The sequence below is a fragment of the Coenobita brevimanus genome, chromosome 39 (genome assembly GCF_032717465.1).
Source record: "Coenobita brevimanus isolate Jiangsu-jjx chromosome 39, ASM3271746v2, whole genome shotgun sequence".
Classification (NCBI taxonomy): Eukaryota; Metazoa; Arthropoda; class Malacostraca; order Decapoda; family Coenobitidae; genus Coenobita; species Coenobita brevimanus.
This window is the reverse complement of record NC_136992.1, coordinates 8,454,861-8,476,037: the sequence shown is the minus strand read 5'-3', so window position 1 is coordinate 8,476,037 and position 21,177 is coordinate 8,454,861.

Genomic DNA, 21,177 nt, shown 5'->3' with positions numbered 1-21,177 from the left:
GAGATGATTTGGGCACGTAGAGAGGATGAAGGATGACAAATGGGTGCAGAGGGTGAGAGTTATCAACGCTGAAGGAAGAGTTGCAGAAGGTAGACCGAAAAACTCTGGACCTTAGGGTTAAGGGATTGAATACAGAGACTGCTAGAGATAAAGCAGCGCAGACAACCACTGTTAGATGACCAAGGTTGTTGCATACAGGAACGTTGAAGCCTTTGTGAATGAATCTTATGTACAGTAGTGAAGCATGGATGATGTTTGAGAAACCAAAATCAAGACAGACCTGTTAAAAAGGAATACTTCAGAGGTGCATGTGGGACTGTGGAGTGACATGGCGGGACAGATGGGCAATTGAAATGATGTCAGTATAGATATGTGAAAAGCAAAGGGAAGTACTCTAAGGTGATTCGGCCATGTGAAGTAAATGCAGAGTGAGACACTAACTAGGAGAATGTATATGAAATGGTTGATAGGAAAGGGAAGACTAAGAAGGAGGTGGACATTTGGGGCGCTAAGTGTCTAGTGGAAGATACTGGTTCATGCGAAGCGGAATCAGCACAGAGTAAGGACGGAGAATCCTGGAGGCCCTTTTGGAGAAACTACTCTTCACAAGATACAGGCAGAAAGACATACATAGATACACAAACAGGCAGAAACCAGACAGACAGACATATAAATAAATAAATACAGATGGACTGATAGACAGATGAAGAGATACACAAATAAGCTTACCGAACTGCAGCCTTTGTTCCAACGAAGAGTGCATTACTATCACCTGTTTCCGTGCCGTACTGGACGACGGTGTCGGTGGTGTACTGTGGAGATACGTAAAGTTAAACAGATACACAAACAGTAGACATTACAGTACCTCCTAGCGTAACACAGCAAAAATGGTGCAACGTAGGGCAATTTTTGTAAGAACAAGGTACCGTCAAAATGCTCTAACTTAAAGAATAAAATAATTTCCAGTCCAATTGGGACACCAGTTCCTGAGTTATGACTCACTTCTTGACATCGAGCAGAGGCTGCAAAAGGCGGCCTTTAAGCGAGTTATTCATAAAAGCGTGAAGTTAATGTGACAAAGAACACACACACACACACACACACACACACACACACACACACACATATATATATATATATATATATATATATATATATATATATATATATATATATATATATATATATTTATATATATAGCAGCCATTGCAAGTACACCGCTGAACAAAGGCCTCCCTCAGCCTTCTCCACGAATTCCAAGACTGAGACAATCTCTGCCACATTTTGCCTACAAACTTCTTCTCATCTCTCTACCTCCTGTCTGGCCGTTTTCTGTTGTACTCACAATCTCTTGGATTCCAATCAGTCAGCCTCTTGCTCCATCGGTTATCTCTTATTCTTGCTAGATGACCTGCCCACCCCCATTTCTGTTCTTTTATAACTTACATAATGTCTTTCACTTTATTCTGCTCTCTCACCAAATTGATCTTTTCCTGTCTCTTAAAGATATTCCCAACACTGACATTTCCATTGCTGTTTGAGAACGGATTAGTTGATTTTCCATCCATTTTGTCTTTTTCCAGGTCTCACAACGGTATGTCATAGCTGGAATTATACATTCGTTATATACTTTTCGTTTCATACATACATAATGGCAAGCTACTTTTCATTATGTCTCTATGTTTACCGAAAGTTTTCCATCCGTCTTTTATTTTGCAATCACGGTCTTTCAATAGTTTTAGTATTTGCCCAAAAATAATTGTTCTCCTTGACTTTTTCAAAAATTTCTTTGTATATTTTGAAGACGCACTTCTGTGTATTTCGATTAAACATTAGTTTTACTCCGGTTCATCTAAAGCCCTAGTTAGAGACTTTCTCTGTTCAGGCCATTTAACATTTCTTGCAAAGTTTCTGCCATTTCTGATATTTGGGCAATGTTATCTATATATCTTAAATGGTTTAGGTTTCTCCATCTATGTTTACGCCTTTGTTTTCCCAGTCTAGTTTTCTGAAAATACATTCTAGGCATGCTGTAAACAATTGTGGTGAAACTGTATCTCCCTGATGCACGTCCTTCTCAATCTTAATTTTTTCCGAGTCTTTATTTAATTTAACCGTAGCAGTTCCCACTTTATATATGTTTTCGAGCACTTTTACAATGTTCTCCCTTATTCCTTTTTTCCCGCAGTGAACTTATAATTACTGTGTGCTCCACTGAGTTGAATGCTTTTTCATAATCAACAAAACCTAAGCCCAGTGGTTTATTATAATCTGTGGTTTTCTCAGTTGGCTGATTAATTGTATTTACATGATCAGTAGTGGAATACCCGCTTCGGAATCCTTCCCGTACACAAGGTAGGTTTTCTTTCAAATTTATTCTGTTCGCAAGAACTGTAATGAAAATTTTGTAAATAACTGGTAATAAGCTAGTGGTCGATATTTACTAAGATCTTTTGAGTCACCTATCTTGTAAAGCAAACTAACTGTTGCATTGCACCATGTCGTGGGAATTTCCTTCTTCTTTATACACTGAGTAAAAAAGTAGGAAAGCCTGTTTTATACTTCTATCCAGCATCCAACAGTAAATCTGCTACTATTACATCTTTTCCTAGGGCCTTCCCTCTTTTCATACTTTTAAGAGAAATATTTACTTCGTCTGGTGTTACCTCAGATATATCTCGTGTGTCAAAAGATAAGTTAGTTATTGGTGTTATTGCCTTTGATGCATACAGGTCTCTGTAAAATTCTTCAGCTCTCTTCACCATCCAGTCTGTGCATTTAATGGCTTCTCCGGTTTTGCCTTTCAGTGATATAACTTGTTGCTTTCCTAGTGCCATTTTGCTGATGACCTCTTTCAAATTTTTTGTCTTTTTTTTTTTTCACGGTTCATTTGATCTGAGCCATGTTTCTCTTCTTCTCTCTGTCTCTTGTTGATCACCTTATTAATTCCACTCTTTCTCTGTCAACTTCCTTTGTTTTACATTCATCTCATTTCTTCTATTCATGAGCTCGAAGGTCATTTTTTAATACTTGTTGGCTTTGGTTATATTAGTTTTCCCCACTACCTCTGCTGATTCTCTAAGCACTTTGGTCAGTCTATCATTCAACTTATCAATGTCACACTCAGCATAACTTAGAGCCTGAAATCTGTTCGCTATTTCTAAATGAAAGGTTGCGTTGTTTTCACTTACATTTATTGACCATATCTTTTAATTTTTAATCATCTTTCTTTCACTTCTGAAATTGAATTTGGCTGTGCAACCCAACATTCTACAATATAGTCACTTCCAATATTTACTTTGTTGAGTACTGTGACATTTACGATGGTGTTATTCTTACCAGCTATAATGAAGTCGATATCGTCATTGTTTCTTCATTTGGACTTCTCAAGGTCGATTTTCTCCCTGTTCTTTTGTGAAACAATGTATCCATTGTTCTCAAGTTATACATTTCAGCAAAATTTACCATCATTTCACCTCCGTCATTCCTATCTCCCGCTCTGAATATTTTCAAACGTGCTTCTCCATTTTTCGTTTTGCCAAATTTTGCATTGAAGTCTCCTATAAGTAGAGTGTATGTGGTCTTTTCTTCTTCCATAATCAGGGACATGTCGCCATAGAATGTTTCAGTTTCTTCATCTGAGCTTTGAGAAGTCGGTGCATATACTTATATTACTTTCAGGGTATATCTTTTGCCTAGGCTAATTATAATTCATGTTACTGAGTCAGATATGCTGCTGAATTTAACAATGTTTTCTGCAAGATTTCTGTTAACTAGAAATCATACACTACTAGCTCTTTCATTTTGCCTTCCTCTTTAGTAAAATGGGTGGTTGCTGTGTCGGAGCTGAATTTATTTGTCTTCTTTTCTGTGGATTTCACTCAGACCTACAATATCCCAACTACTCAGACCTACATTATCCCAACTAATGTTTTCTAATTCAGTCATTAAGGTATCATGTTTGTAATCTTTTGTGAGGCTTCTTACATTGTATGTATATTGTAGATCTTTAAGGATTTCAGTTTGTTTTATGTCCCAGTCTCTGATTTGCTGACACAGTGCCTCCTCACTTTCGATGGCACACTGCCTGTAAGCACAGGAGTTAGTGCGGCTGGGCCTTTAGTAGACAATGATCCAACAGGAACGCCCGTAAAATCATCAATAGTAGAATTCATGCTTAGTTGGGGGGATTGTAGCAAATAATCTCACCTCCCTGCCACATACTTTCTGCTGAGATGTAATTTTTGTGCCATCTTACTCAGTATATTCAGTGGAGCCAATCTATAGGGGGTCCCATGCTCGGCGCCGTTTAAGACGGTACCTCGTATGTCTTCAAGGCCTTCTCCTATCCGCCACCCGAGGACGCGCTAGGTACTTGAGTATACATGACAGTGTCTGAGAGTGAGCGAGAGAGGTGGTGAGAATGAGTGAACAGTTGTGAGCGTAAGTGAGTGGGGTATGTGAGCGAAAGTGAGTTGGAGTGATGTAAGTGAGAGTGTGAGAATGAGAGGATGTCAGTGAGACTATACGCAAATGAAAGAGTATGAGTGAGTGTTCGTGAGTGAGATGGTGTGAGTGAGTGGAAGCGTGTGAGCGAGTAAGTGTGAGTGAGAGAGTGAGTGGGCGGATGTGAGTGAATGAAAGGGTGTAAATGAATGTGAGTGAGTGACAGGATGTGAGTTAGTGGACAGATGTTAGTGAATGGGAGGATGCTAGTTAGTGCGTGGGAGGATCTGAGTTAGTGAGAGGGTGTGAGTGGGTGGGAGGGTGAGTGAGAGATTGTGAGTGAGTGGGAGGACGTGAGTTAGTGAGTGGGTGGGAGGTTGAGTGAGTGAGAGGGTGTGGGTGAGAAAAGTGTGATTGAGTGAGAGGGTGTGTGTGAGTAGGAGGGTGTGAGTGGGTGGGAGTGTGGGAGTGAGTGAGATAGTATGATAAAGTGAGAGGATGTGAGTGAGTGTGAGAGGATGTGAGCGAAAGAGATGGTGAGGGAGATGGTGGGAACGAGAGGCTATGAGTAAGAGAGAGAGTTTTGGTGAGTGTGAGTGTGATTGAGTGAGAGAGTGTGAGAGATTGGGAGGGTGTGAGTGAGAGGGTTGTGAGTGGGAGAGAGAGTGTGACTGAGTATAAGGGAGTGAACAAGAGAGAGGGTTTGAGTGAGTGAACTATAAGTGGGAGGATGTGAGTGAGTAAGAGGGTGTGAGTGGGAGGGTGTGAGAGCGAGAGGGTGTGAGTGGATGGGTGTGAGTGAGTGAGAGGGTGTGAGTGAGACGGTGTGAGTGGGAGGCTGTGAGTGGGATGGTGTGAGTGAGTGTGTAAGTGAGAAAGTGTGAGTGGGAGGGTGTGAGTGAGTGAGAGGATGTGTGCGAGAGGGTGTGAGTGAGTGAGAGAGTGTGAGTGGGAAGGTGTGAGTGAGTGTGAGTGGGAGGGTGGGAGTGAGAGAGAGTGTGAGTGGGAGGGTGTGAGTGAGTGAAAGGGTGTGAATGAGAGGGTGTGAGTGAGAAAGTGTGAGTGAGTGACAGGATGTGAGTGAGTGAGAGGGTATGAATGAGTGAGGGCGTTGTGAATGAGTGATAAAATGTGAGTCAGAGAAAGTGAGCAAGAGTATGATAGGTGTGAGTGAGAGGGTGTGAGTGTGTGAAAGGGTGTGAGTAGAAGAGAGAGTGAGTGAGTGTGTGAAAGGGTGTGAGTAGAAGAGAGAGTGAGTGAGAAAGGGTGTGATTGTGTACGTAAGAGGCTGAGTAAGAGCGCTGTGAATGAGCAGAAAACGTGTGTGAGAGGGTAAGAGCGAGTGAGAAAGCATGAGAAAGTGAGTGAACGTGAGAGACTGAATTACAAAACTGCACATTAACTCCTTCACTTATGTTCTTCAGTCACACATATTCCCATCCTCATTTTACTCTGACTTGGCCTCAGATTCCCATCTCTCCACGTAAAATGGTAAGTTATAGCTACAGATTAACGCTAGAATATGGTGCTAGTCACAAAGAAGTGCCGTGGAAAGGGTTCAGAGTTGTATTGTTGTCTCTTTCTGTCACTGAGCGTCGAGAAAAATGCTATAAAAGGACGTTATACTGGGCAAGATAGAGTACAGAGTACACCAGTAGTGCAAGCCAGTCATCTAGCCTTAAAATGAATAGATGATGATGATAACAATAAAAATAATAATAATAATGATAATAATAATAATAATAATAATAATAATAATAATAATAAATAAATAAATAAATAAATAAGAAAAATAAAAACAGAAGGGCGCATTTGTATATTTAATTCGTGGTGCCAAAGAGGGACGCCTTCAGGTGGCACCGATTTGACCTGGTGGTGGAGCTGCCTGGTTATACAAACGTCCCTCATCTTCCTCCCAGTGTCCCAGAAGGAGGATGGTGGACTGCTGCAGGAAGGCAACTTCAACCTGCAGTCCTCTGAGTTCATGTTTCGGATGAACTTGGGGTTACTGCTACTACTACTACTACTACCACTACTACTACTACTTCTACTTCTATTATTACTATTACTGCTAAATTCTGCAGGAGAGAGACTTTTAAACTGGAGGTGGTTAAATACAGCCTTCACTAGTCCCTTCAGCAATAGAGGTCGTTCCCGAGTTGAATAAAATTATAGTTGGTTCGTTTTCGTCTGATGGAACTAGGACACTTTTGAAAATTTGAACACTGCTTAAAATTCGATGAGCCTGGTAATGTCTCCATGGTTAACGGTAAGACTAACCCTGCGACCAAACTGCTCTTGATCATCAACCGAGCTAAAAAGGAGCTGCATATCTTTATGTGAAAACATACTGACTAGTTGATTTTCATATGCACGGCCATAGTTTTCAAGCTACAGAGCTGAATAGTTGCAAAGACAGATATGACCTACAGGAAGGTGACTAGCACTTCACAAACAGCCTGCCAAAAATTATTTCTATTTCTATAAAAAATCAGTGAAATTAATGGTGATAATCAAAAGCAAAATAAATTGGCCTGTGCCTCAGAAAGAACATCTGCCTCCAGTTTTAAGTACTACTTCCTCTTCCTTTTTATTATTTTCCTCTCCATTTCAGGTGGCTCGACACTGACAGGCTTAGTAGTTACCTGTAACACAGAAAACATTTACAGTGTTGGCTGGTAACAATATAGTCAGATAACAGGATGACGTGAAGCCCACTATGGTTTCCCTGTCAACTGGATGGAGAGACGCAAATATAGAGTCCATCTGGGAATCAAACCTCCACACTCCTCCTCGTACCTCTGTGTGTTGAGGTGCTGTCTACCACAAGGGAACATCAGTTCACTGAACGGGATGGCCCAGCAGGGGCAGTTGCTTGCCTGCAGTTGGTGGGTCTGCTTGGCCAGACAGACAAGAGTTACTCGACAACAACATGGGGTGGCATGTTGGAAGTCTTCTGTTTCACTATTACACTGGTTTACGTCTCACATCTATTGTACTGGAACACGGCCGTTATACTGCTGAGACCACAGTGGACGTGAAGTGTAAACAAATACACTGGTGCTACACAGGACCCCCTTCATCAGCACCCTCTGTAGTACTTATAAGTGGAGTCGATTGTACTGTATGCTTAAGGGTTCCGGGGAAAAGACACAGCCCCCCACCCTTACCTCAACTCCGACAAGGCAAGAAACCATTTCCAGCTTCCAAGATAAAGGAATTGAATATATATATATATATATATATATATATATATATATATATATATATATATATATATATATATATATATATATATATTTATATATTTATATATATATACATCCATCTATCATCCAATCCTTCATCGCTCCAAGACAAGCGTAGGAGCCCGGGGCTAGGCAGTTGGTCTCGACATTTAAGATGAGAGTGACCTTCCTCACTCATCCTTGAGTGGCATGACATGAGCAATCAACCCCAACAAGCCCTTGGATATAAACCTTCACCGGCTCAATCCGACTGGAGCGCAATAATTACCCACTAAACCACCAGGCGCCAAAATTTCGTTGTATGGTTACCACCCAGCGTAGTAAATGTATTTCCTGGTGTACAGGAAACCATTTGGCTTGTCACTCAGTGTAGTGTCACCCACAGGCAGAAGGAAAAGGAAAGAATGAAGGAAAGAAAGACAGAAGAGGGAGCATAAAGTCACCCGTAGGCAGAAGGACAAGGAAAGAATGAAGGATAGAAAGACAGAAGAGGATGGAAGGAAAGAAGGATGGAAGAGAGGAAAGGGCAGACACCCGAGAGCAGCAATACATCGAGTGAGTGGATGGTGAGCGCCCCCACCTACTACACACACACACACACACACACACACACACACACACAGATATATATATATATATATATATATATATATATATATGCATTTATATATATATATATATATATATATATATATATATATATATATATATATATATATAAAACTGAGGTAGGAAAGTGGCTCCATAGAAACTATAGTGTTTTTATTTTAACTTGAAATTTTCGTCTCTTCATCCTGGAATGCTGAATTGTAGCAATAGATGAGCACTAGAATATAACACTAGTCATGTCAGGACTCTAAAATATCTTAATACATAATAGCTAGCAACATACAGATGTAGTCAAGAGGCTGGGTCAATGTCAACCCTGGGGCCCAAAAGGAAATGACGTTAAGCACCTCTCCGGAATGTTTCACACAGCACAGCAGCCCACAAGCAGCGCCTCGTGACCATACACACACACACACACACACACACACACACACACAGAGGCATCTAGAACAATCCTACATGTCCAGTACACGTGACACAAGCTCTCCGATACAAGAAGGGAGGAATTAGCCAGGCAGAAGGGAGACAGCGACGAGAGCGAGAAGAGAGGAGCTAACGTCATTTCCTTTTGGGCCCCAGGGTTGACATTGACCCAGCCTCTAGACTACATATGTATGTTGCTAGCTATTATGTATTAAATTATTTTAGAGTCCTTACAGTCACAAAAAATTGCAATAGAAAGGATATAAAGCCGTGGCATTGTATTTTTTCTGCCAGTGAACTACGGGAAATAAATCGCAAAAGGGCGAGAATCTGGGCAAAGCTAGTGTGAAGGAACTATACTTTATTCAGCACTGGAGGCAGCCACTCGTAGTGAAGGGGTTAATGATGGTTGTCTCTAGTCCTTATGTTTAGAAAGTCCTTCTTAAGCTGAGTAAAATTATATGATTCCAGTCTAACTAAAATTAAAAACATTTGTTGAAAGAAGTAACTCTTGTATGATTCAGTATGGATGGTATGACATCCACAGCACCAGCCCTGAATGAGACAACCCCAGCCTGATCCAGTACAGACGGCTCACCTCAACAACAACGGGTAAGCCGATATCCGTGACCAGAGCGAATGTGGTGTCTCTCCTTCTTTCTGGCTTGAAGTAGAGGCGGTTTGTTACTGATTCCAAGGCCGTGACAACAGTGGCTGTAGCGCCTGAAATAGAAAGACGGGAAAGAAGAAAAATAAAACTGGAAAAAGTAAAACAAAATATTAAAGCTGACATGGGAAAACTTAGGAAAACGAAACAGGAAGAGAAAATGAAATGGAATACTAAGGCAAAACTAAAAAGGAAAACAGGAAAAGAAAATGGAATGACAAAAACATAAAGAAGAAAAGAAAAAAAAAGAATATACAAAAACAGATAAAACTGACAAAAATTGGACACCTGCTAAGAAGGAAAAAATGGAGAAATATAAAAGATAGAAAAAAATTTAATACGAAATAATGAAAACCAAAAAAAATAAATAAATAAAGCTAAAATCTAAATAAAAAACGGAAAATAAAAAAGAGAAAAATAAGTAAACCGTAAAGAATGAGGAACCAAAAGAATCTAAAGTAGGAAAACTGAAACGCGGGAAAATCAAAATTAATCTGAGAAAGATAAACGGGAAGAAGTAATTTTACTGAAAAGTGGCAATAAATTATGGAAAAGTGTAAAAGGGGATCAATATTAGAGGATGTTAAAAAGGGCAAATGAGAAAGACTAAAAGGAGAAAAGCTTAAAAAATGGAGAACTGAAAACAGGTAACAAAAAAATGAGTCAAAGTAAAAAAAAATCGAAAATTATTTTTACCAATTAATTACAGCTAGTGTCTCTTTAACTGAATAAGCTGACCTGATGTTTGCTAGAAAAAAAAATAATGTCATCGTAGTGAAAGCCTTAAAACAATGTAAAACACTCTCTCTCTCTCTCTCTCTCTCTCTCTCTCTCTCTTACCTCCAGCCGTCGCCCCCATTAAGCCTGAGATGACCGTGTCGTCTAGAATCGTCTTGGGTGACAATATCTTCTGCACTTCTACCGGGCCTATATTAAGAGCATCCTGGGGAGGAGGGGGGTAATAATGCAGAATCAGTATCTAGTGTTTAAGGTAATGATGATGACAGTTGTGGTGGTGGTGGTTGTGGTGATAATAGTGGTGGTGGTGGCTGTGGTGATAAAAGTGATGGTGTTGGTGGTGGTGATGGCAATAATGATAGTGGTGGACGTTGTGGTTGTGGTGGTGATGGCAATGATGATAATGGTGGTGGTTGTGGTGGTGGTGGTGGAGGCAATGATGATAGTGGTGGTGGTAATGGTGGTGGTGGTGGTGGTGGCAATGATGATGGCAGTGATGTTGGTGGTGGCGGTAGTGGTGGCGATGATGGCAATGATGAAAGTGGTGGTGGTTGTGGTGATGGTAATGACGGCAATGATCATGGTGGTGATAACGATGATGGTGGTGGTGGTGGTGGTGATTATGATAGTGGTGGTGGTGGTGATGGTGGTGGTGGTGGTGATAGTGGTGGTGGTGATGGTGATGATGATGATAGTGGTGATGGTGGTGGTGATGATGGTGGTGGTGGTGGTAGTGGTGGTGGTGGTGATGGGTGTGGTGGCAATGATGATAGTGGTGGTTGTGGTGGTGATGGCAATGATGATAGTGGTGGTGGTGGTGATGATGGTGTTGATGGCAATGATGACTGTTGTGGTGGTGGTGGCGGCGGTGATGATGGCAGTGATGATAGTGGTGGTGGTTGTGGCAATGATGATAGTGATGGTGGTATTTGTGGTGGTGGTGGTGATGGCAATGATGGTTGTGGTGGTGGTAGTGGTGATGATGATGGCAGTGACTATAGTGGTTGTGGATGTGGTGGCGGTGATGATGACAATGATGGTGGTGGTGGTGGTGGTGGTCGTGGCAGTGGTGATGACAATGATGACAGTGGTGGTGTGGTGATGATGGCAATGATGATAGTGGTGGTGGTGGTGGTGGTGATGATGGCAATGATGATAGTGGTGGTGGTGGTGGTGGTGATGATGGCAATGATGATAGTGGTGGTGGTGGTGGTGGCAATGATGATAGTGGTGGTGTTGTGATGATGGCAATGATGATGGTGGTGGTAGTTGTGGTTGTGATGATGGCAATGATGGTGGTGGTGGTCGTGATGATGGCACTGATGATAGAGGTGGTGGTGGTGGTGGTGGTCATGGTGGTGGTTGTGGTGGTGATGATGGCAATGATGATAGTGGTGGTGGTCATATATATATACATACGAGAAGTGATCAAAAAATCCGGTGAATATTAGAATAACAGCATTTTATTGAACATTAGCTGCATACATTAGTCATCCCCTTCAAAGTACTCCCCTCCTGCACAAACACACTTGTTCCACTCTTCCTGCCACTGCCTGAAACATTGCTGGAAGTCTTTTTACCTCTTTCAGGAGGCTCGTCGTCTTGGATTGGATGTCTTCAATCGTTTCATAACGACTCCCTTTCATCGTGCGCTTCAGTTTCGGGAACAACCAAAAGTCACAAGGTGCCAAGTCAGGTGAATAAGGTGGATGCGGCACGAGCGGAATGTTTTTTCCCGCCAGAAATGTCTGGATACTGCATGTGGCTCAAACTGCGACATTTCCCCAAATGCATCAGAAGCGGCAGACATAACCTCGCTCTATGGCTTGCCACAGCACAGGCCACAGCACACTGGCCTGTGCTGTTGTGGTGTGACTACTGACTGATGTCCTGTGGCTGGTGGCAACCAGGAAGGTGGACGATGTGACAACCGCCAACAACTTTCACATAATTCAACTCATTGCTATTTAGTAGTACCATTCACCGAACTTTTTGATCACACACACACACACACACACACACACACACACACACACACACATATATATATATATATATATAATGCTGTAAAATCTCTCTCTCTCACTTACCACTAATCCCATGAACTCCTCCCAAACTAGTCGTGCATCGTCTTCGTTCTCCGTCTTGTGATACGTATCAAACAGTGGGACAGGGAGTTGCCCCCAAAACTGCTTCATCTGTGAAAGGCAAGAGTAATTCCTTGTTAGATGTCGCATTTCTTGATTATCTCGCTGTATGTCGATTTGTATATCTGTACGTCTGCCTATCTATCTATGCAACTTTCTAGCATTCCCAGTACTTATATATCCATATAGCTATCATCCACGGTATTAATATATATCTGTCTATCTATTTTCCTGTACCTCCCTATCTCTTTGTCATTCACAGTTATATATATATATATATATATATATATATATATGGTGGAATGAAGAGGTGAGACAGGCTGTGGAACAAAAGAAGAAAGCATATAATGAATGGATGAGAAATACGAGCGTGGAAGAAGTTGAAAGACGGAAGAGAGAGTTATATGTAGAAAGGAAGAGAGGTGTAAAGATTAGTAAGAGAGAGTAAGAAGAAAGTGGATGAGGAATTTGGAAGGAATTTGAATGTAAAGTGGAGGGAATGTAAGGAATGTTCTGGAATAAGGTAAAGAGAGGCAGACAGGGTGGCAATGAAGTTAGTAGGAGAGTGAAAGATAAAAATGGTAGATTATTAGTTGAGACACGAGAAAAAGTGAGCAGATGGAGAGAACACTTTAATGAATTGATTAATTTAGAAAATGAAAGTCAAGCGAGTATAAGTGGCTGGGGAATGGCTGGGAGAAGGAGGGAGGTGAGAAGACAGGAAGGAATCAGTAGGATGGAAGTTGTGGAAGCATTGGAGAAAGTCAAATTGGGGAAAATCCCATGAAATGATGGAATGTGTGGTGAAATGCTGAACCATGGGGGAGAGATAGTAGGAAAATGGATGTGGAAGATGTGCAGATTGGGCTGATAGGAAAGTAAAGTCCCGGATGACAGGAAGTAAGGTATAATTATTCCCTTGTACAAAGGAAGAGGTGAAATAGAAATGTGTGGTAATCACAGGGGCATTTCTCTTCTTAGTGTAATAGGAAAAGTATACGGTAGGATACTTATTGACACAGGTAGGGAAATAACAGAGGAATTATTTGGAGAAGAACAGGGAGGCTTTAGGAAGGGAAGAGGTTGTGTAGATCAGATATTCATTCTTAGATCTTTAGTGGAAAAGTGTCTAGAGAAGGAAAAGAAGTTGTATGTGGCCTTCACGGATTTGGAGAAAGCATATTACAGGGTGGATAGACAAGGATTGTGGAAAGTATTAAGAATATATGGAGTTGATGGGAAGTTGTTGAATGCTGTGAAGAGTATGTATGAGGGTGCTAAGGCTGCAGTGCGTGTGAATAGTAAACTGAGTGAGTTTTTCTATTTGAAGGTTGTGTTGAAACAGGGACGTGTCATGACTCCAGGGTTGTTCAGTGTGTATATGGATGGAGTTATAGAAGAGATACAAGGTAGGGCAGTGGATGTTGGAGCAGCCCTAATGAGAGAGGGCAGTGTTTGGAAACTCCCTGCATTGTTGTTTGCTGATGATACTGTGTTGTTAAGTGAAAAGGAAGGGGAGCTGCAAGGCTTGGTGGATGAGTTTGAGAGAGTGTGTATGAAACGAAATTAAAAGGTGAATGTAAGGAAGGGTAAAGTTATGGTCATCGAGAGAGGTGAAGTTAGTGAATGTACAGTGAGGTTGGATGATGAGGAAATGGAAAATGTGAGTACGTTTAAGTACCTCGGTAGTGTGATAAGTAAGGATGGAAGTTTGGAGGGTGAAGTGCTTGAAAGGGTACAACAAGAAAGAAAGGTTGCTGGTTCCTTGAAGGCAGTGATGAGAAACAGGGAAGTGAGCGTGGAAGTGAAAAAGTTATTACATGACAGTATTGTGATACCAACTCTAACGTATGGAAGTGAAGCTTGGACGTTGTTGGAGAGACACAGGTCAAGAGTGAGAGCAGTGGAAATGAGTTATTTGAGAGGAGCCTGTGGAGTAACATGGAGAGACAGATTAACAAATGAGGATGTGAAGGAGCGTTGTGGTGTGGATGTGGATGTGATAGGAAGCATTAGGAGAAACACACTGAGGTGGTTTAGCCATATGGAGAGGATGGAGAGTGAGAGATTGACGAGGAGAGTGTATGTGAGTGAGGTGGAGGGAAAGAGAGGGAGGGGAAGGCCAATGATGTGATGGAGGGATGGGGTGGTGAGATATATGATAGAGGGGTGTGTGAATTGGGAGCAGGGCAGTGAAATGGCGGGGGACAGGGTGACGTGGAGACGATTTGTTTGTGACCACACTGTATAAGAGATTAAGGCGTCTGGCAATATATATATATATATATATATATATATATATATATATATATATATATATATATATATATATATATATATATATATATATCAGGATGGCTGATTTTCTATCATCCACAGTATATCTATTTGTCTGTCTAACACTCTATCCATCAGTCTAGTTACGTTATCATTTATAGTATGTTTATATATTTACCCGCCTATCGAGCTGTCTATTATCTATCTATTTATCTATCTATATGCAAATAAGTCACTTAATTTGGCGCTTCCTTTTCCTTGCAGATATCAGCATCTCTCTCTCTCTCTCTCTCTCTCTCTGCTGTACATAGAAAGAGAGAGAGAGAGAGAGAGAGAGAGAGAGAGAGAGAGAGAGAGAGATGGGCACTAAATACATTGAATGTATTTAAATAACAAATACTAAATACATGGGAGAAATGTATTTAAATACTAAATACTAAATTCATCAATTGCACTTAAATACATTTGCAAATACATTTTTAATCCATACAAATTTTGATATATATATATATATATATATATATATATATATATATATATATATATATATATATATATATATATATATAGTCGGTACCTGGAATATGGAGTACACATTTTCATACCAACCGCTCTCGAAATAAGCCAAACTGGCATAATTATGCCAGACCTGGCAAATCCGACTGATGGAACTGAACTCGTGAGTCCACCGTGTTCACTGTTCAGGATTGCCAAATAGCTGGACGGGTTTATGGCCAAATTAACTGTTAAAAAAGTATTTGCATTTCTATGTTTTGATGATTGAACCACATTGTATTTAAATCCCACTAAAGTATTTAAATACTATATTTAAATACATGAAAACCAATGTATTTATAAATGCAGTTCTAAATACAAATGTGCATTTAAATACATATTTAAACATAAACGTATTTAAATACTGCCCAGCTCTGTATGTACTATCTATCTATCTATCTATCTATATATATATATATATATATATATATATATATATATATATATATATATATATATATATATATATATATATATAAAGATGCGAATGAATGTGTTTGAATGGATGAGTAAATGGGGAGTGTGTCGTCCTGTCTCGGCTACCTCCCTTTCCTTGGGGGAAGCAACCTAAGAATATATATATATATATATATATATATATATATATATATATATATATATATATACATATATATATATATATATATATATATATATATATATATATATATATATATATATATATATATATATATAAATGAGCCACGTTGTTTTTTCGTCCTGCAATCACGCCCAATCCAAGGGCCAGAGACCCACAGACCCATATAATTTTGAATCAGGGTGACCCAAGGAAGGTGTTAGGAGGGATCAAAATTCAGATCTGGGTCATTTGAGGTCACTGGTAGTGTTCGGCTTTTTGACCCAGGCAATGCGCGTACCTCTGCCTCCCAATTTTTGGCACGGAGACATATAACCTCCAGTTCGGACATAAGCTATGTGAGGTTGACCTCTGAGGTCATTTGAAGTCACCAGTTGGAGGTCATTTGAGGTCACCGGTAATAGTAAACAAGTGCGCACAAATACTCTGTTCGTCTACTAAATCTGAAATAGAAAATTCCTGGACCTCTGATAATCCTTCTTCAAAGGCATAAGAGGTGTACAGTCATAAGAAAGAGTATCGGTACCACGAGGAATGTTCGATGCGAAACGAACGTTAGCTGGGCTATGTGAGCTGGTCCTTGCTGTTCGCCCCTCCCCTATCTAGTGTTGCCATATCACAATCCCATTACAAGAATTGGAATAATGAGCAAGAATGAACCATATGGCAGAGATATACAGCTACTGAATATTGACTTTGGACCTCCCCCCACAAGGTATTAAAAAACACAGAAATCATAGTATATCACAATGTTTGTTCTTGAAATGCCATTCATTAATATGAAATCATGTTTCCCTTGTTTATCAGGACCAGTTGGATGCGTTTTGACATGGAATCACTTAGATCTCTAAAGTAATCTAAGGACATTTCTTTGCACCAAACATTTGTCAGCTCAGTCTTGAGGTTGTTCAGATTGGGTGTTTTCTTTTCTGCCATGATTTTCTTCATCTTTTCTCAGCAGTATCCTATCAGATTTAGATCCAGACTGTTGCCAGGCCAGTCGAGGACCTCAATCCGATTATCCTGGACCCATTTTGTCACCTTTCTTGACTTGTGACATGGAGCTGAATCGTACATGAAAAAGTCGCACCCATGAATAGCAAAAAAGTGTAACAAATGATCTTTCAGAACTTCAATGTACCGGCCACCATTCCTCATCAAGTTCTTGGGAAGAAAGTGGAGGCCTCCCTTTCCCATTTCATCTGAGAAACATCCCCGTACCATTACTGATTGTGGGTGCTTAACAGTCAGCATCATGCAAGCCGGGTCATATCGACTACGGCAGGCAAGGCGACGCACCTTGGCAAAACGCACCTGGAACACTTGAAATGTGCATTCATTGGAAAACAACTTTTCTCCGCTCATCCGATGTCCAGTGTGCATACTTCTTGGCAAACTGAATGTGCTGCTTCTTCATGTGGTCAGTGAGATGCGGTTTCTTGGCTGCGGTGTGGCTTGGCAAGCCCAGCTCCTTCTACAAGTGGTGTTGGAGAGTTCGAATTGAGATGACTTGTAACAGCTGGGGATGATTGCTCTTAAATTCTCCTGCTGTCAGTCGAGGATTCTTGATTACTTCCCTTTTCAGAAGCGTATTTGTACCTCTGGAAGTTGTCCTCTTCTTTCCACCACCATGCTTGTGCTCTGGTACGACATCAGCGCACTGCAGCAAGAATCCTCATGACAGTCGACTTTGCACGTCCAGTACGTTCACAGATCGTGTGATAGGGACATTATCCTGCCTCCATGCAATGATACGGACCCTCTCATCCCTTTAGCAGTACTTTCCAGGCATGACAACTTGACTCGAGGAAAATAACAGGGCAAAGAGCAATGCATATGAAAAAAAAGAGGGAGGTGCATGCTCAGAGTGACGGGAACATATACTCCCACTCTCACTTCTGGGCAAAGTGCTGAGTGTTTCACCACCTCCCGCCACACCAGAGGAGTTGCCAGTTACTTTTTGCCCCCCAAATTCACTTGTTAGAGGTGGAAACACAGAGCAGACAACTCTCCCATAGCAATTCTGTGTGTAGGTCCTAAGTCAATTTGTGGTGGATGTATATAGGACGTGTTTGCTTTACTCTAAGCTCCCCGCCGGGAATTAATAATGAAACTCGCACGTTTATTATTTTCCTACTATTCAACACTTACTATCTATAGAGCACAACAAATACGTTATTTTGAAGGGTATTAAAGCTATTGGCATCGACTTTTTTTTTTTTTCATGATAGTCTAGCAGGGGTGCACGATTTCGTATGCTTTGGGTGGTTAAATGCTTCAGATGGATGCTTCAGAGTTAATATGGATGGGGTGTGGCTGAGTTAGTGTCGTCCATGTGTCGACGTCTAGAGGCCGTTTTGGACAAGGTAAAGGGAATGAAAGGTAGATTCACCGTCCCCGGCTCGCGCAGCGAGTGTGACGTCAAGGATAATAAGAGAGAGAATGGTACCGTGAACGAAAACGAATGTAATGGTATTCCAACGTTAACTGACGATTTCCGGAGCAATTGGTAGGTGTTTGGTGTTGCTGTAGCCTACTCTCAACCAGTGATCTCTGCTAATATTTTCGGTTGTTGTTTCACCTACTCAGCTAGCTTACAGGCATCTGTGACGTCGGATCTGTGTCTGTATGACCCTGTATACGACATTCCTATATTCTCTGAAAACAGGTAGTTCTTCTTGGAGACATATTTTATAATATCCCATAAACATAGCATTAACTTTTTCATTGTTCTGCATGCAGTTTAGGATGCAAATAAAAGTAATCCATATAGGCCAGGGAGCTCATATCACAGGGCAGGTAGGTGAGCGACTGGCCTCACTATCAAGCGGAGACCCTCAGTCTGGATTATCTGTACGTCATGCGCAGACCGAGACACGGTTTTGCTCCCCCCCCCCCCGTGTGAAACTACCTTATATTCTCTTTACCTTGGTTTTGGAAGCAGGGGGTGGGTATACAAAATATTAAAGCAATGAGACTGAACACGTATTATTATTTTCCTTCTACTCAACATTTATTATAAATAGAAAGCAATACATATCATTATTACATTGAAATGTACTAACACTGCCTGTTACTATCATACGTCTGGCATGGGTGCACATACTCATAGACCGTCTGCATGTGTGTTGCCGACTCTACACCATTCTCTTATATTTTTATTTAATGAATTCGGTGCCGGATAATAAAACGTATTGTCTCTACGCACACAGGCCAAACAATCTAATTAGCGTTTATTACCTCTAGCACAAATTCTAATATCTGTGTCTCACATAACGGACATTGACGGGTTTGTGGTATAAACTTTCTTGTCCCGTCATTCCACAAGACTTCGTCATTGTGTCTTAGTGCATAGATGTGAAGGGTAGCGATAGTTTTTCTTATGACTGTACATAGTCTTTCTGGAGCAGAAAGACTGAATTAGAACAAACAGGATTAAAGTATTAGCGTTTAGGGCCCGGGCAACGCCGGGTACCCCTGCTACTGTGTGTGTGTGTGTGTGTGTGTGTGTGTGTGTGTGTGTATATATATATATATATATATATATATATATATATATATATATATATATATATATATATATATTATACTGTATACATACATTATATAAATACGTATATACATTAAATATATACATTTTTGTACATTTTATATACCGTATAGAGTCCACCAACCTACCTATCTATCTTTCACAGTTTCAGTCTCTATTATCTATCTCTATGTATCTCTATCAATATGTCTGTCCCTCCATCTCGCATTATATCAATATATCTATCTGTCTACTCATTTAAAAAGAAGCAATTTTAGGCCATTAGAGTGAAAAGAGTACAGTGGAATGTCCCTTAGTTATGTTACTTGAGCAATAACCCGCAACCAACCAACCTATTGATAAAAACCCTTATGGGCCACATCAGATTGAAATTTCTTAACCCACTAGACCACAAGGCATCCATATAGCTCTAAGATTACCACCTAACGTAGTAAACGGCCTTTCATGAAAAATAAGGCCACTTGTTTATTTTCAATTTAATTTGACGTTAAACTGCTACTCTCCATCTCGAATTCTGACCTGTAACACAAGATTAACACAAGGTGATGCTAGTCACGAGGAAGTGCCGTGGAATGGATGTAGATCCGTTGCATTTTTTCTCTTGCCACTGAGGTACATGAAATAAGCTGCAAAAGGACGATAACCTGGGCCAAGTTAATGTGAAATAATTATAACACTGCATCGAGGGAGTGTTTATTAAAGTTTCCTTAACTCTGATATGCCAAGTGCCCAGAGACAGACAGACAGACAGACAGACAGAGGGAAGGTAAAGGAACCATCAATCATTTGTAAATCCAAGATATGAACGTTTGGAAACAGACAAACCTCTGCTGCAAATAATTCCCCAAACTCAGAGTTCGGGCTGAGATGTCTAAAGAGGATGTGAGATGGGGTCAGACTTTGCCTTGAAGCCAGCCACGCCACGTCCAGCCTGTCACCGTCCTGGGAATTGTGTATCATTATCATTATCACCATTAGTAGCAGTAGCAGTAGTGATTATTGTTGCTCTTATATTAACATTAAAATCATCATTATCATACCAAACCCATTTCCCCATCCAAGGCCTGGGTCAGACAGGGTGCACAAAACAAGAAAAGAGAAATAAAATATGATGAAGGCAGAACTAATTAATACCATGTCATATGAAATGGGCCACAAACTACTTCAATCACCATTCAAGCCATCGAAATCCTGATTCCACCTCACAGACAACCACCCACACATGTGCGTCTCACAATTGTTGACTGCGAACAAGGGTCTTCTTCGCTCCCGTGTGCAGTACAACTTGCATGTGTGTGTGTGTGAGGGGGGGAAGACACCACACACAGCTCTTCTAAATAAGGTGGAGTCAAAGGCTTTCCGTTTCATCAACTTTCCTCCTGTTACTAACTACCTTCAAAATCTCTCTCTCTCTCTCTCTCTCTCTCTCTCTCTCTCTCTCTCTCTCTCTCTCTCTCTCTCTCACCTGGTTAGGATTCAGTCATTTCTGGAGGTCAACAAGGGTCAATCCTTGGTCAATACCTGTTTACCATTAATATCAGTGACGTAGATGTTGGTATGTTAAGTATGACCTCAGTCCTCAGATGACATCAAACTTGGGGTAAATGTGATCAGTCTTGAAGGGATTGAGAAACTCCAGCCCAGCTTGTGTGGGCTAGGGAAACGGTCTGAGACATGGCAAATACTATATAACTTGGAGATAGTAAGGTAAAGGTAAGCATATTGACCATGCAAATCCCGGGTAAGATTATTCACTTTTGAGGAGAATTTTGAGGATAACTAATTTGGAAAACGACTTGAAAGAATTCAAGCTAGAGTTACAAAACTTATTCCAGCCGTCAGGAGATTGAGTTAGCTGGATCGCCTGAGGGCTCTGGAACTGTTTTCATTAGTAAATCGTAGACTACGAGGTCAAGTCA